The 17,120-nt window shown below is 47.9% G+C and overlaps 1 protein-coding gene across 5 annotated transcripts in view; it reads right to left on the bottom strand.

Moving 5' to 3' along the window:
* The window catches only part of LOC119621912 (olfactory receptor 2V1-like), a 211,369-nt gene extending 201,061 nt beyond the window's left edge, over positions 1-10,308 (bottom strand). For 3 of the 5 annotated variants that reach the window (XR_012090727.1, XR_012090726.1, XM_073010391.1), the window contains exon 1: positions 9,869-10,308. The gene's annotated coding sequence lies outside the window, so the exon portion shown is untranslated. Of the gene's footprint in view, positions 1-4,199; positions 5,533-9,868 lie in introns of those variants that run through there. The other 2 variants (XR_012090725.1, XR_012090724.1) reach the window with 2 other exon arrangements.
* Positions 10,309-17,120: the final 6,812 nt, after the last annotated feature.

Here is a 17,120-nt window from a genome sequence, read left to right on the forward strand (position 1 = left end):
CTTCTGATGAGGAGGGCGGGTGGAGGTCTAGCTGTGTGCCTTCCCGCTCAGGGTCCCTTCCAGAGCTTCTACCTGGCTGTGGCGACCACTTGCTCTCACCGCACACCCTGGGAGACGCAGATGTCATAGCACAAGGATGCCCAAGCACTCCTAGGGAGGCCCAGGCAGAGGCCAGCACCAGCCCACACCTCAGAAGGGCCCCTAAGCCCAACCCAACCTTCAGGGAGCGTGAGGACTGCACCCTAACGTCCCCCCATGCCACTCCCAAACCCCGACCCACAGGAACCGTGAGGACAGGAAAGGCTGACTGTGCTCTAAGGCAAGGCTGGGACTCCCCTTCTGCACCCTCACCCCCAGCTGGGGCGCCTCCTGTCACACTGCACCACCGCCTCCTGGCAACCCTCGAGATGGTGATTCCGACAAGATCCATGCTGGTCTCCCCGAGGGGAGCATGAGCTTTGCCAGTGCAGCCACAGCTCCTTCTTCTGTACTGCTCCCGCTCCACAGCTGCACTGAGGCCTGAGCAGAACCTCAGTGCAGAACACACAGGGGCTTATCACCACGCCACAGTCACACACTCCAACAACATAGGGTACAACCCTACAACCCCAGTAAAACCTACCCACTTATCACCATGCCACAGTAACACTCCAACAACACAGGCTACAACCCTACGACCCCGGTAAAACCTAACACTTATCACCATGCCACAGTAACACACTCCAACAACACAGGCTACAACCCTATGACTCCGGTAAAACCTACCCATTTATCACCACATCACAGTAACACTCCAACAACACAGGCTACAACCCTACAACCCCAGTACAATAGAGCTTCATGCCAAACCTAACCGCATATCACCATGTCACAGTAACACTCCAACAACACAGGCTACAACCCTACAACCCCAGTACAATAGAGCTTCATGCCAAACCTAACCGCATATAACCATGTCACAGTAACACTCCAACAACACAGGCTACAACCCTACAACCCCAGTAAAACCTAACCACTTATCACCATGCCACAGTAACACTCCAACAACACAGGGTACAACCCTACAATCCCAGTACACCAGAGCTTGATGATAAACCTAACTTCAGCTAAGCAAAATCAATCAAGGATGATTTCCTGCAGAGAATATACCATAATTATCCAATTTTTCCCTTTGAGAAACACTTCCTTAAAGGTATAAATAAAGGAAGCATTTGGGAGTTTGTTTCAAAAAAAAAAAAAAAAAAACAGATTCAGTCCAAACGAAAAATGGAAACTTTTCATGGATAAGCCACTAAAACTCTTCCTGGACATGTGAAAATTAGGGCAAACAAAAAAAGCTGTAATACCTCATAAATATATTAAATAATTTTTTTTTTGACACACTCTGTAACCCAGGTTGCAGTGCAGTGGCACGATCTCAGCTCACTGCAACCTCCATTTCCTAGGTTCAAGCAATTCTCATGCCTCAGCCTCCCGAGTAGCTGGGATTACAGGCACCCGCCACCACGCACGGCTAAGTTTCATAATTTTAGTAGAGACGGGGTTTCTCTATGTTGGTCAGGCTGGTTTCGAACTCCCGACCTCAGGTGATCCACCCACGTCAGCCTCCCAAAGTGCTGGGATTGCAGGTGTGAGCCACCGTGCCTGGCCAACTCTTTTTATTTAAAGTTAACTTCTACAGAAAGGTTTAATATAGGACCTGCTATAAACAAAAAGGCTGAATGGAACCCAGGACATGAGTGACCGGAGAGGGGACGCCCAGGATACTCAGGGACAGTCCAACAAGGAGACCCAGGAGACGTGGGCGCCACTGAGAGGGGATGCCCAGGACACGAAGGGGCAGTCCAACCAGGGGATGTGGGCACCACAGAGAAAGGACACCCGGGACACTCAGGGACAGTCCAACCAGGAGACGTGGGCACCACAGAGAGGGGACACCTAGAACCTTAGGGGACAGTTCAACCACGAGACACGGGTGCCACACACAGGGGATGCTGAGGACATTCAGGGGACACTGGGAAGGCACAAGGCCACCAGCTCAGAATGTGAAAAGTAAGTATATCACAAAACCTATCCAGTGGGGTTTCTTAATGGTTGTTAACATTACTGATGCTGATAAAGTTAAAAACCCTCAAGACAAGAGGTCTCTCACGGAGATCACAGGATTTTTCTTTGGTCTCTCTAGTTTTCAGGAAGAAAAAAAAACAGCCATTTTCTTAAATGCACAGAATGCTGACTACTTTGGAGCACTTAAAACTCAGCTAATATGGACTGTTTACCCTCAAGTTTTCTATCCATGCTGTCTCCCTCCATAGAGTTTCAAATTGTTCAACAACGATTTACGGCTTCCCTGCCCCGGTGCTGTCGGTCCCCACTTGCCACATGTAAACCACATGCTTCTGCCAAGGCCTTTTACAGACCAACTTGACCAGCCCTCAGACTCTGCCCTACGGAGCAGCCCAGCAATCCATGCTTAAAATCAACTCTTCAAGTATGGAACCGATGGGCAAAGTTCCCCAGTACTCCCATCAGAACAAATCCCAACCTGGGGACAGGGCGAGACATCAGGAGAGCTAGGCAGCAAAGCCATCAGCATGAGTCAGCCCACACAGCGGATGAGAACTGGAGCCTGCGGTCTTCAGCATCTGCACGCACGTGTCCTGGGCCGGCATCCTTCGTGCACACGGTGAGCAAACAGGAGATGAGGGGCTGCCTAGCACCAACTCCCCAGGGCCTCTGTCCCTCGATTTACGCGTGATTCACATCAACTAAATCATCTAGAACCTTTTCCTAACAAAACTCTTTGGAGAACTGTACAGTAAGAACCCTGAACAATGTTTAAATCCCTTTGAATTGCCTCCCAAACAAAACAGATCAAACTAATTTAACTCCCCTTCCCCTCAATGCAGGGCTTTAAGGGAATTCTTTTCCCCACTCTCATCTCATCCTGAAATCCAAGGAGAAGTAAACCTGGGCTGAAATCACCTCCATGGTGCACCCTCAGAGGTGGTGGAGCCAAAGCGTCACTTGCAGGGAGGACACTCATGGCCCAGATGGAAAGCAAACCCCACCACTGTGCCATCTTGTCCGACCCACACTCCAAGTGGGTGTGCGGGCTTCCCGCTCTGTAAGCCAAACAGCAGAAACCCTGGACCTGACCAGGCTCACTGCTCCTGCCACATATAACCTCCGACAGCCGGGCAGACTCCAGCGAGAAAGTGCCCCTGGCATCTGCAGCCACCTGTGGACAGTGGGCTTCTCCCCTTGCTTTCCAACCCAGCCTCATCTTTTAGAAAACACTCATCAGAGGTTAAAGTTAAATATTGATTTGAATTAATTAATTACACATTAAGAAATGTTCAAAGGAAGTTATTTTGGGCCAGGTTTCATGGTGGCTCACACCTGTAATCCTAGCACTTTACTAGGCTGAGGCAGGAAGATTACTTGAGCCCAGGAGTTCAAGACCAGCCAGGGCAACACAGCAAGACCCCATCTCTATTAAAAAAAGAAAATTCAGTCAAGCACAGTGGTTCAACCGTAGTCCTAGCTACTCAGGAGGCTAAGATGGGAGGATCACTGGAGCCCAGGAGGTCAAGACTGCAGTGAGCTGTGATAACACCACTGCACTCCAGCCCAGGTGACACAGCAAGACTCCATCTCTATTAAAAAATAAACAGATGAAAGCGTCACCAGATGCTACTATTTCTGTTTCTAACCTGTTTCTAAATCCATTCTTCCTTCCCGTGCCACCGCCATAAATCCATTCTGGACCTTCAAGTTGACCACAAGCTCTGTGCAAAGCAGCAAAGGCACCATCCAGCCTGAGTCCCCACACGACAAAGACACAGCGGCCCAACCCTGTGACATTCACCTACATGGACCCAGTGGTATAGCGCTGACATCCACGTCCTCATCCTGTTTCCTACATGACACTGAGAAAGAAAAGAAACTAATCTGAGGAATGTGAGCTCCTTTAAACGTTTCGATCCAGAGTCACTGAAATGTGACAGTGGTCATGTCTCACTCCCCGCCACACCCGGAGCTAAGGATGTCCCGCTCCCCCCCTACACCCGGAGCTAAGGACGTCCCGCTCCCCCCCCCAACACCCGGAGCTAAGGACGTCCCGCTCCGCCCCCCCCCCCCCCCCCCCCGGCGACACCCGGAGCTAAGGACGTCCCGCTCCCACCCACACCCGGAGCTAAATAAGCCGCCTGCTTTATGACCTCTTGACTCAGCATCACCACCAACAGTCATATTACTATTATTCTTATTAGAGAAAGGGTCTCATTCTGCCACCTAGGCTGGAGTGCAGTGGTGCTATCATAGCTCACCACAGCCTCGACCTCCTGTGCTCAAGCAATCCTCCCACCTCAGCCTCCTGAGCAGCTGGGGCCACAGAATAGCACCATAATGCCCAGGCTTTTTTTTTTCTTCAAAGATAGGGTCTTGCTATGTTGCCCAAGCTGGCCTTGAACTCTTATCCTCAAACAGTCCTCCCACTTCAGCCTCCCAAAGTACCAGGATTACAGACATGAGCCGCCACACCTGGCCAATAGCCATAAATTAACCTACCAATGTCATACACTGGACACCAGAATTCATAACCTACAGTTCAGTGATGTATAACCAATCAATAATCAATAATCAATGTCACTTCTGTAAAACAATGGGAATTCTTGACCAAGTGTTTTGTAATCCTCCCCTCTGCTGATTTGCCCTTTTCTCTTTAAACACTCAAGCCTCTCCTCTGTTCTCTGGAGCACCTGCCAGTGTTTCCCAGGCCATGGCCCTGATAGTCTCTATAATTAATTTTGCCTGAATTTTCTTTACGTTAATGACACCAACGTGAATTCTCAGAATTACAGACTGGAATGAGCAGGGCCACTAATGGCCAGAGCAGTGTGCTTCACTAACCCTGTATGGCAACACACCAAACTAGGCACACGCTAAAAGACCCAGAGTGCAAGGCTGGCTCCCACCTTTAGGACTGAGACGTAATTTACCTTTTGCTGTCCTCGTTTTTTTCAAAATTCTTTACACTATAATTTTTAAGTTATCAAATTACTTAGGGCCAAATTATGAAACGCAGCCTATCCAGGTCTTCATTCTATTACCTGACTGTGTAACTGACGCTCCCTGGTAGGAAAAGTGCTCCCAAGAAAACAGAAACTAAGAAAACTAGGATGATCAGTTTCCATTGCTGAATTCAAGGTTATTCCCCACAGTCACCGTAATTCACTCACCTAGGCCCTGGCTGGTGGCCACACCGGCTGTTTCTAACAGTCCGCACTCCGTGTGACAAATGTGGCTGCAGGGAGCACCCGTGTTTTCGGTGTGCATGTATGTGCAGATTCAAGTCCCATCTTCGAGCTGCTACATCAAAGCGGCAGATGCCTAAAACGCGGACTGCGCTGAGTCTACTTTGTAGACAGAGCTGACCTCAGGCTGATTCCTTTCTAGACTCGGCTGACAGATGAGGAGTGTGGGTAGGGGTGCCAGACGTTGGAGTGGCGAACAGATTTCATTCTGTAACTGCAGGCAGGACAGGAAACAGCTGAGCTCCATTTCTGTTTGCACTGAGGTGAAGGAGTGTTTTAGGGGAGAACCCAGACTAGGGGAGCTCAAGTGAAAAATTACAAAGGCTGGTCAGTGTAACTGAGATTAGGCTTGCTGTGTCTGCTAGCTGATATATTTACAGCAGTTAGGATTCTACCTTCCCAGAGAGACCGGAACAGAGGCCCTCCTGTCCTTTCTGCTCTTTTCAAAGACACTCCTGAATTGCAGATTTAGAGACATCTCAAAGGGACAGAGAAGGATTCATAATTTAAGCCCTTCTAAACTCTCTTTAAAAAGGATGTCAGGGGCTTATCCTCGGGTGTTGGCTAAAACAGTAAATTATTCTGACAGCCCTGAGCTCTTCCAGACAACCCTGAGCTGGGCTGTCCCAGAGTTGGCCTTAGGCTGCTAGGAGCCTTGTTAAACTTTCGTCAAGAATCAGCACAGGCCTTTGAATGGAGAGTTCACGCCAGAGTTTCTGCGGTTCTCAGGAGGAACCCCACAAGCGGATCAGTGAGGACCAGCCTGGAAATCCCACCCTATCTACTCTAAAACATTCAGCCTTTCTAAAAACAGAATGAAACGGCATTGCACTGTACCTAAACAGGTCACATCACTAGCACATATCTCACATCAAAATTAAAAGGGCAGAAACTTAATTTAAACTAAGAATAACCTAAAACACAAACATACATGTTTATATTTTTCAAGCTATGATTAATAAATTTCATAACAATAAACTCACACCTTACCTGTCAATTGTTTGGTATGTAACAAAAAAACTTAGAAATTTCTAAAATTTTCATTGACCATAAAAATTAATAGTCATATACATTGTAAGCAAGATAAATTAAAGAATTTTTAAAGAGCTAATATTAAAGAAAATTGTCACCATGCAGGCTGGTATAAAGCCTGCAAAGACATCATTAAGTTTTTTTCGATAGCTACGACATACTGAAACTTGGTATGATCTCAGTACAAATAAAGAACATAAGACTATTTATATTCATGATATCAATTATGTGAGCAGCTAAGTACAATGAAACAAACTGAAGGAAAAGCTTGGTGTATACTAAAAGCTATAATACCAGCTGGGCAACGTGGGTCACGCCTGTAATCCCAGCACTTTGGGAGACTGAGGCAGGCGAATTACCTGAGGTCAGGAGTTCCAGACAAGCCTGGCCAACATGGTGAAACTGTCTCTACTAAAAATACAAAAAAAAACTAGCCCAGCATAGTGGCACGTGCCTGTAGTAATCTCAGCTACTTGCAAGGCTGAGGCAGGAGAATTGCTTGAACCCAGGAGGCGGAGATTGGAGTGACCTGAGATCACGCCCACTGCACTCCAGCCTGGGGGACAAGAGCGAGACTTTGTCTCAAAAAAAAAAAAACTCGAATACCAAAATAATCCAATACAATTGTATTCCAATAATCTCATGAAAACTTTATCCTTCCCCTTACCTTATGAAATAGACTATACTAATTAATTCTCTATCACAGCATAATAGATACATAATTAGATTATAATGACCCATGGGTTAACTTTCTAAAAAGTTAAAGACCGATTAGAAATTGAGAACCTGTTACAGGAATTGATTAGTTGCCATGAAATATCCAGCTCTGAGGTTCTGTTGCTTTTGCTACTTTAAAAATGTTTATTTACTGGCCTGGCACAGTGGCTCATGCCTATAATCCCAGCACTTTGAGAGGCCGAGGCAGGCGGACCAAGACCAGACTGGCCAACATGATGAAATCCTGTCTCTGCTAAAAATACAAAAATTAGCTGGGCGTGATGGCACACATCTGTAATCCCAGCTACTTGGGAGGCTGAGACAGGAGGATCACTTGAACCTGGGAGGTGGAGGTTGCAGTGAGCTGAGATCATGCCATTGCACTCCAGTGTGGGCAACAGAGCAAGACTGTCTCAAAAAAAATGAAGTTTATTTATTAAATATGTATCAGAATAAAACCCCAAGTGATGGTCAAATGTCAAAAATAACAAACGGAAAAAGATCTATAACAAACTACATCCATATTCAGAACATCACAGATAAAGATCCTAAATCTTCTGGAGAGAAAGAAAATGTTACTCACAAAGATATCTTATCAGTCAAACACACTGCTAGAAGACAAAAGTATACCATCTTCAAAGTTCTGGGAAATTATTTTGCTCTTAGAATTCTATGCTGAGCCAAACTCTTAAACAATCTATCAGTACAATAAGGATATTCTTAGGGCGTACAGTTTTCTTCCCACATACACTCTTGTCTAAAAAGGTATGCGATAGGCCAGGCATGGTGGCTCACACCTGTAGTCCCAGCACTTTGGGAGGCCGAGGCAAGAACGCCGCTTGAGCCTGAGAGGTGGAGGCTGCAGTGAGCCGTGAGCACACCACTGCCCTCCAGCCTGGGTGAAACAGCAAGACTCCATCTCAAAAAAAAAAAAGAAAAGAAAAAGGTACGTGAGGATATACTCCATTGGAAAAAGCAGGGAGATTTCAAAAAAGAGGAAGACACTTGATCCAAGAAACAGTAGGCCTAACCCAGAAGCACAATGAGAAAGAATTCCCGGATCATAGCTCTGTGCAGGTCTAGAAAACAATTTGTCCTGATGAGAACATAAAGTCAGTGAGCTCTCGGAAGAATTTCTTTTAAGAGGATTTCATTAAACAGATAATATCACATTAATAAGCTAGAAGACATCCTAGGGTTTAAAAATTTAAAACAGCATGTGTTCTTTTTTGCCAAAAAGAAAAAAAAAAGGCAAATAGGGCCATTTAAGAAGGACATGGTCCAAATATGAAGCAAAAACCATTGTGGTACATTAACTGAATGTAAGAAAAGATGACCCCTTTGACCCTGATACCAGACAGGGTCAGGAAATTAGTGGGTTTAGGGAGAAATGGAGAGTGTACAGCAGTAGCTTCCTAATCTTAACTAGGGGAAAGTTAAAAAATACTATCTAAGGTTGGCCGGGCGTGGTGGCTCATGCCTGTAATCCCAGCACTTTGGGAGGCCAAGGCAGGCGGATCACCTGAGGTCGGGAGTTCGAGACCAGCCTGACCAACATGGAGAAAGCCCATCTCTACTAAAAATACAAAAATTAGCCGGGCGTGGTGGTGCATGCCTGTAATCCCAGCTACTCGGGAGGCTAAGGCAGGAAAATCGCTGGAACCCGGGAGTTGGAAGTTGCAGTGAGCAGAGATCGTGCCACTGTACTCCAGCCTGGGCAACAGAGGGGAATTATCTTTAAAAAAAAAAAAAACCAAAAAAAAAAAACCGAAGTCAGGTGATCGAAACCATCCTGGCCAACATGGTGAAACCTCATCTCTACTAAAAATACAAAAAGTTAGCTGGGCGTGCTGGCGCACGCCTGTAATCCCAGCTACTCAGGAGGCTGAGGCAGGAGAATCGCTTGAACCCTGGAGGCGGAGGTTGCAGTGAGCCAAGTTCGCGCCACTGCACTCCAGCCTGGTGACAGAGTGAGACTCCATCTCAACAACAACAACAACAACAAAACACCCTAAGGTTGATATAACAGAAAATACAAATTAAGGAATATTATTCAACACATAAAGGTAAGTGATAGGGAAAAATATAATAGGAGTGAAGGTAGAAGAAAATGTATGCAAACTAAATTACTCGTCTTTTGGTGGGGAATCAATAGACAACAGAATAGTACAGTAATATCTAACATTTATTGAGTGTTAATGAAAGCAGGCACTGGTTTGGTCGATGCACTTTTACACATAATATCTCACTTAATCTTCTTAAACACCCTATAATGCTGCCATTATTATTGTGCCCATTGAATGAACTAGGAAACAACACCTGTTAAGTATTTTGCCAAGGTCATACAAGTAAAAACAAAAGCCAGAATTCCAACTCAGGCACCCAGGCTGCACTCTCTCAACTCCTTAAACTGTGACAAGTCATATTTAAACTTAAATCAGCTAAAACTGAATAAAATTTTAAACGTGGCTCCTCCGCCATCCCGGCCCCGCAGCACGGGCCAAGGCCGCCCCCAGGCCGGGCGCGAGGAGACCGGCCGCGGCGGCGACCGCAGGGCTGAGGCTGCACACACCGCCTCTCCCGACCGCCGGGAGCCCGGCGACCGGCCCGCCCTGGCGCCGACGGCCAGCCGCGCCTCCATTTCCCTTCCTGCCTCGGAGGCACCGCGGCTCCTCCGGGAAGCCCCGGCCCGGTCGAGAGAACCACTGCGCAGAGGGAGGGCGGCGGCGGCGCTGCTAACGACGCCCGGAGGAGTCCGCGAAGCTCCACCACCCCTCGCCCAGACCCAGCGCCGCACCGACCTTCCCGGGTTCCATTGCTTCTCGCAGGCCCGGGCAGCCGCGGTGTCCGCGGTGTCCTCGGCCCCGGTCAGGCGCGGCCCACCCCAAGGAGGCCACCTGTAGCCCCGCACACTTCAGCAGGCGCGTCCCAGCGCCTAGCAACCGGCAGGCAGGAGCAGCAGAGGGCCGAGCGGCCCTGCCCAGCGAGCCCTGCCCAGCGTGCCCTGCGGTCTCTCACAGTGCGCCTGCGCATTCCCGGCATTTTAACACCTGGCAGGCAGGAGCAGGGGAAGGCCGAGTGGTCGCTGCTCGGCGTGTCCGCGGCCCCTCCCAATGCGCCTGCGCTTCCCCGGCTCCTAGCAACCGCCAGGCAGGAGCAGCAGAGGACCGAGCGGTCGTTGGTCTCCCCAACGGGCAGGTGCAGTACCCTGACTTGGGGTGCCGGGGCTCTCGTCTCGCCCCAACCCGCCCCGGATTCCCGCGCGACCACACCGACAGTCGGGGAAGATAGAAAGGGAGAGCAGATCTTGGGAAGAGCTTTACATTTGAATAAGGCTTTACACTTAACCGAATATATTCCCATATGTCGTCTTTTGATAAAAACAAGCAGTAAGGTAGGCAGGACTCAACGTTGAGAGACTATTTTTGTACAACACGTAAGGGAAAATCAAAAACTCTCAGGACCCCCGAACTCCTTCAGCCAAAGGGAAAGTTAGGCCTGAAAGCCTGAAACCGCCTTTCCAAAATTATGACTAAGATAGTGAAAGATATGTAACTTAACCCACAGCACCTTGCTTCTAACCTCCAAGGTGTCCTTGTTCCTTCCTGGCAGTAGGCTGAACTAACTTTGGGAGAAACTTAGTTTATAGTTTATAAACACAGACGGTAACAGTCCTTTCCCAAAGCAGGCCTTCTTCTTGTCTGGGAACTTGATTGCCTTTAGAGGACTGATGTTAGCCACAAGATTAGAAATTATGGTTTAGAAGTCATGCAGCTGGAGGCTACAATATTCTGACCCTCCCTAAACTGCTCCTAAGATCAGTGTTTGAGATATTTTGCAGACCCTGAACTTCATGGATCAGCTGGCACCACCCAGATCAATAAACTGGCTCATCTGACCTTGTGGCCCCTCACCCAGGAACTGATGAGGGCAAGAAGACAACTTTGACTCCCTATGATTTCATCTCTGACCAATCAGCACTCCTGGCTCACTGGTTTACCCCAACCCAAGTTACCCTTGAAAACTCTGATCCCTGAATTCTTCAATGCTTGAGGAGACTGATTTGAGTAATAATAAAACTCTAGTCTCCTGCACAGCCAGCTCTGCGTGAATTACTCTTTCTCTATTGCAATTCCCCAATCTTGATCAGCTCTGTCTAGGCAGCGGGCAAGGTGAACCCCTTTGGTGGTTACAAGCCGAGTCACCCAACACCCTCTTCCAAATGCATGACTGTTGATTCGCAAGCTGCAAGGCTCCTGCTAGCCAGGCCCCTGTGAAGGCAGGGCCGGGCACCCTCGGCCGCCACAAGTCTCCCAGGCGTAAATGTTTTGCTGTCCTGGAAACCTTTCAAGATGTGTGTCCTCCCTTAAACAAAGACATGCCAATTGTAACTCCCCTATCCCCCCGCCCCCCGACAGGCCCTGTGTGTGATGTTCCCCTCCCTGTATCCATGTGTTCCCATTATTCAACTCCCACTTATGAGTGAGAACATGCGGTGTTTGGTTTTCTGTTCTTGTGATAGTTTGCTGAGAATGATGCAAACCCTCTTCTTGCTGGGGACTAGATGGCCTTTGGAGGACTAACAAATTAGCCATGAGATTAGAAATTATGGTTTAGGAGTCCTGCAGCTAAAGGCCACAAGATTCTAAACCTCCCCAATTACTCCTACGGATAACATCACTATTGTAAAACCTAAGATTGGTGCCTGAGACATTTTCAGTCCCTGTACTCAATGGGTCAGCTGGTGTAACCCAGATGGATAAATTGGCTCATCTGGTCTTGTGGCCCCCACTCAGGAACTGACTCAGCGCAAGAAGACAACTTCGACTGCCTGATTTCATCTCCAATCCTACCTATCAGCGCTCCCCACTTCTCAACCCCCCCACCCACTAAATGATCCTTAAAACTCCAGTCCTCAAATTTTGGGGGACACTGATTTGAGCAATAATAAAACTCTGGGCCAGGCGTGGTGGCTCATGCCTGTAATCCCAGCACTGTGGGAGGCTGAGGCAGGCAGATCACCTGAGGTCAGGAGTTCGAGACCAGCCTGACCAACATGAAGAAACTCCATCTCTACTAAAAATACAAACTTAGCCAGGCGTGGTGGCACATGCCTGTAATCCCAGCTACTCAGGGGTTGAGGCAGGAGAATCTCTTGAACCCGGGAAGGTGAGGTTGTGGTGAGCCAAGATTGCGCCATTGCACTCCAGCCTGGGCAACAAGAGCAAAACTCCATCTCAAACAAAACAAAACAAACAAACAAACAAAAACTGGTCTCCCAAACAACTGGCTCTGCATGAATTAAACTCTCTCTCCATTGCAATTCCCTACCTTAATAAATCAGCTCTGTCTGAGCAGCAGGCAAGGAGAACCTGTCCGGCGGTTACAAGTGCAGCTCATAAAAACTAAGGTCTAAAACGAAAGACTGTTCAACTTCACACTGATAAAGTAGATTACAAGTGTGGACAAAAAGAATCAACTCAGTAAAATACTTGAAGAGATTTATCCTGGGCCAAATATGAGTACCAATGGCCCATGACACAGCCCCAGGAGAGCCTGAGGATATGTGGCCAAGGTGGTCAGGGTACAAGTTGGTTTTATACATTTTAAGGAGACATGAGACATCAATCGATACATCTAAGATGTACATTGGTTCGTCTGGAAAGGGAGGACAAGAAGGCAGGACAGTATGGCATCTTCAAAGTCATAGTCTGATTCAAAAGTTCTCTGATTGGCAGTTAGTTGAAAGAGTTATTATCAATAGAAAGGGCCAGGCACAGTGGTTCATGCCTGTAATCCCAGCACTTTGGGAGGCCAAGGTGGGTGGATCACGAGGTCAGGAGATCGAGACCATCCTGGCTAACACAGTAAAACCCCATCTCTACTAAAAATACAAAAAATTAGCTGGGCATGGTGGCGGGTGCCTGTAGTCCCAGCTACTCAGGAGCCTGAGGCAGGAGAATGGCGTGAACCCGGGAGGCAGAGCTTTCAGTGAGCCGAGATCACGCCACTGCACTCCAGCCTGGGCAACAGAGCGAGACTCTGTCTAAATAAATAAATAAATAAATAAATGAAAAGAAAGGAATGTATGGGTTACCACAGGTTGTGGAGACCAAGAAAACCTTGGTCACCACGTGCAGATGAGGCCTCCGGGTAGCAGGCTTCAGAGAGAATCGATTGTAAATGCTTCTTACCACACTTAACCCTGTTCCATCTGTGATTCAAAAAGGAAGGAGGGTATCATGAGGCATGTCTGTCTCCCTGTTTCCATCATGTCCTGAACAAGTTCTTCAGGTTAAGTCTGGAATGCCCTTGGCCAAGGAGGAGTGGTCCATTCGGATGGTTGGGGGTCTGAGAATTTTATTTTTGGTTTACATCCTCCCCTTGTGGCCAACATTTGTCAGAGGCAACGCCAGTGGCCACCGAGCTTTTATTTTGTTCCATAGCATTGCCTGGGTGACATGGCTGCCAGCCCTGGATCTGTCCTGTCTCTCGATAGGACACCCTATGGCCAAGAGACTTAGAGTCAAAAGACTTGTAGCCAGTTAAAACGTTCTAGGCCAAATGGGAATGGACACAGACAAGCATTCATTAACCCTTAAAAATTTAAGTAAAAAGCCAACAAACAAAAAGCCAAAGGCGTGGGTACAAACCTGACTGAACTACTGTAATCTTGGTTTTAGTTATAGACTTACAGTAATCAGTGATACAGAACATAAGCATTGATAAAACCTTTTAAGCTAAGGATTTTTAGAGACTTTTGTTATGCTGCAATGCTTTTTATGGTCATTTAGTAATCTGTCCTATAACAGCTGATAAACTTTTTTATTTTTATTTTATTTTATTTTTTTGAGATGAAGTCTTGCTCTGGTCCCCCAGGCTGGAGTGTAAGGGCACAATCTCAGCTCACTGCAACCTCTGCCTCCAGGGTTCAAGCAATTCTCCTGCCTCAGCCTCCCGAATAGCTGGGATTGCAGGCACCCTTCCACCACACCTGGCTAATTTTTGTATTTTTGGTAGAGACAGGGTTTCACCATGTTGGCCAGGCTGGTCTCAAACTCCTGACATTGTGATCCACCCACCTCAGCCTCCCAAAGTGCTGGGATTAGAGGTGTGAGCCATCATGGCTGGCCGGTCTGAACTAATTGTGTCCCTCAAAAGCAGCCCTTACAGGCGGGGCGCGGTGGCTCACACCTGTAATCCCAGCACTTTGGGAGGCCAAGGCGGGCAGATCACAAGGTCAGGAATTCCAGACCAGGCTGGCCAACATGGTAAAACCTCGTCTCCACTCAAAAAACAAAAATTAGCCAGGTGTGGTGGCGGGCACCTGCAATCTCAGCTACTCGGGAGGCTGAGGCAGGAGAAACGCTTGAAACTAGGAGGCAGAGTTTGCAGTGAGCCAAAATCAGGCCACTGCATTCCAGCCTGGGTGACAAGAGCAAAACTCCATCAAAACAAAACAAACAAACAAACAAACACACACAAACAAAACCAGCCCTTACAATCTCAGGCACCCAGCTATTCTGCTATAGTCCCTGGTCCTAGAGGGAGGGTGCTTGTATAGTCTTAGCAGCAGGGCATTGGCCGTGAAAACCAGGCAGGCACAGTGGAATGCCCAGCGGCCAGTACCGTATCGCTCCAGAATTCCGTGATTGTGGCTTCCTTGGAGGTAAAACAAGAAGAGATAAATAACATTAATAATTTGACAATCAAAAGGGTATTTGTGTGTCAGAACAGAAAAAAGAACCTATTCTGCTGGGGCACCAACTATAAATATGAAGAAAAATTATAGCCTTGTGCTGTTTACAAGATTCTTGCAGCCGAGAGATAATTTGTGATTCAATCTGCACTCAAAAACAGAAGTCACGACTGTCATCAGTAACAAGTGTTACACTTTTCATTTGACTCAATTTCTCTCTAGCTCTCCTCTTCTAACAGACATTATAGTTAAGACCAATTTCTGTGGAAAAATATGTTTTAGTCTTATTATACTTGGCCTGATTATTTGCATAAAGTGCAGCAAGAACCAATTGACTATAAAGGCTCTTTTTAAGTTGGCTTTGCTAGAACTTTATCTAAAAATATGTTAATCTGTTTGTGTGTGGTTTTTTTTTTTTTTTTTTTTTTTTTTTGAGACAGTTTTGCTCTTATTACCCAGACTGGAGTACAATGGTACGATCTTGGCTCACTGCAACCTCTCCACCTCCTGGGTTCAAGCAATTCTCCTGCCTCAGCCTCCTGAGTAACTGGGATTTCAGGCACCACCACCACACTCAGCTAATTTTTGTACTTTTTGTAGAGACGGGGTTTTGCCATGTTGCCCAGGCTAGTTTTGAACTCCTGAGCTCAAACAATTCACCCGCCTCAGCCTCCCAACATGCTGGGATTGAAGGCATGAGCCACCATGCCCAGCCAAAAATATGTTATTCTAGTCAAAGCCCTGGTAAAATAACCAGTGTCTCCAATTATCCTGTTTCAAAACAAAACATTTAGACTCTTACTAAATGTATGTGAATAACTATATTATCATAAAATCACAAATAACTTGCAAATTTAGTCAAACTCAGATAGAAAGGTAAATTTGTTCACAAAACCCAATTGCTCTAACCTGTAAATAACTCAAAAGAAAATTGTTTCCTTGACTCTTGTTTAACAAGAGCAGCAGACTGCCAAACAAGATGTCATTTGTTCCTCTGGAAACTGTCATTCGCGATCAAGCAGCCCTTGTTGGATGAGAGCTGTTTATCCGGCTCCGTAGACTCCAGCAGCTCCTCAGAGTTAGTCTTGGGGAAAAACAGGCTCCCTACTCATGAGCATCTCCTCTTTGCAGTCCCAGGCAACAAGATCCTATGCAAACTATTTTTATTTTATTATGGAACTCCTTTTCTGGCACCATTATTCCTATTAGCAAAGGGATAGCTTCAGTTAACATTCCATAGCAAGCGGAAGCTCTCCAGTCCAAAGGCCCGGGAGTCATTGGGAAGTGCCCACAGGTTTCTGCCATAAGCCCCAGTAAATGCTCCACAGAGGGCTATGAAGTGGAGGATTTGTCCCAGGCAAAACTCCAGCTTCTACCCTACGTTCTGCGGGCTCGGGCAGTCTTACTACTTCCCATTTAACATGTACAATTGATGGCAGTGGCTGATGCCATCACAGCAGCTGCAGCAGGGAGGCCTGGCTGGGGCTGCACACTCCATGAAGCTGGTTGGAGCCACATCCCTTCTGAGTTGGGACGGGAGCTCTGTGGGTGTTCCCGCAACCTCCCAAACTGTGGCTGTGGATTTGTGCCTCCCTGTGCTTTTGCCATGGAGTGGCCAGGAACAAGCAGGATCTGCCCTCCCAGGTGCAGCTACAGCAGCTGGACCTGCATTTGCAGACCTGGGCCTCCCACTTCCTGGAGTAGGCAGGAGCTGGGAACAAGCAAGAGCCCTGGGCCCTTCCGAGTTGGTGGGGTGGGAGCTCCCAGGTGCAGCTGTGGCCACCCTCCCAGGTGCAGGACCCGGTGTCTCTGTAGCCTGCACCCTCAGGGGCCCCAGGAAGGACCCCCTCTCCCCACTCCCCATCTCTGCAGGCTCAGGGGTGTCTGCTCCCACTGCCTGGCCTCTCTCTGCTCTTAGCGCCTACTCCAATCTCTGAGCAGGGGCTAGGGCCATGAATGGCAGTGGGAGGCAGATTGATTCCTGGGCAAAAGGGGCCAGGCCCCCAGTAAGGCCCCACGTCTAGGCCAGGGAGGGCCTGAAGGCTGGAGACCAGGCTGCCAGTCCTACGCACCAGAGTGGGGGCTCATGGTGCCTCTTTGGGGCTGCCCTTGGCCACCCATGGACCAATCAGGATGCACTTCCTCCCCTCTGAGGTCCATAAAAGCCCTGGGCTCAGCCACAGCAGGGCAGAGGAAGAAGAAGAGTACCCTCTCTGTTGAGAGTTGCAGAGAGACAACCCGACAGCAGAGAGGAACCACCCTCTCCAGAGCCTCCTCTCCACTGAGAGCTGTGGACATCAGGACGACCAGCCGCAGAGCAGAGCTGCCTTCTCCAGGGCCTCCTCTCTGTAAGA

This window comes from Chlorocebus sabaeus, chromosome 23, assembly GCF_047675955.1.
Source record: "Chlorocebus sabaeus isolate Y175 chromosome 23, mChlSab1.0.hap1, whole genome shotgun sequence".
NCBI lineage: Eukaryota > Metazoa > Chordata > Mammalia > Primates > Cercopithecidae > Chlorocebus > Chlorocebus sabaeus.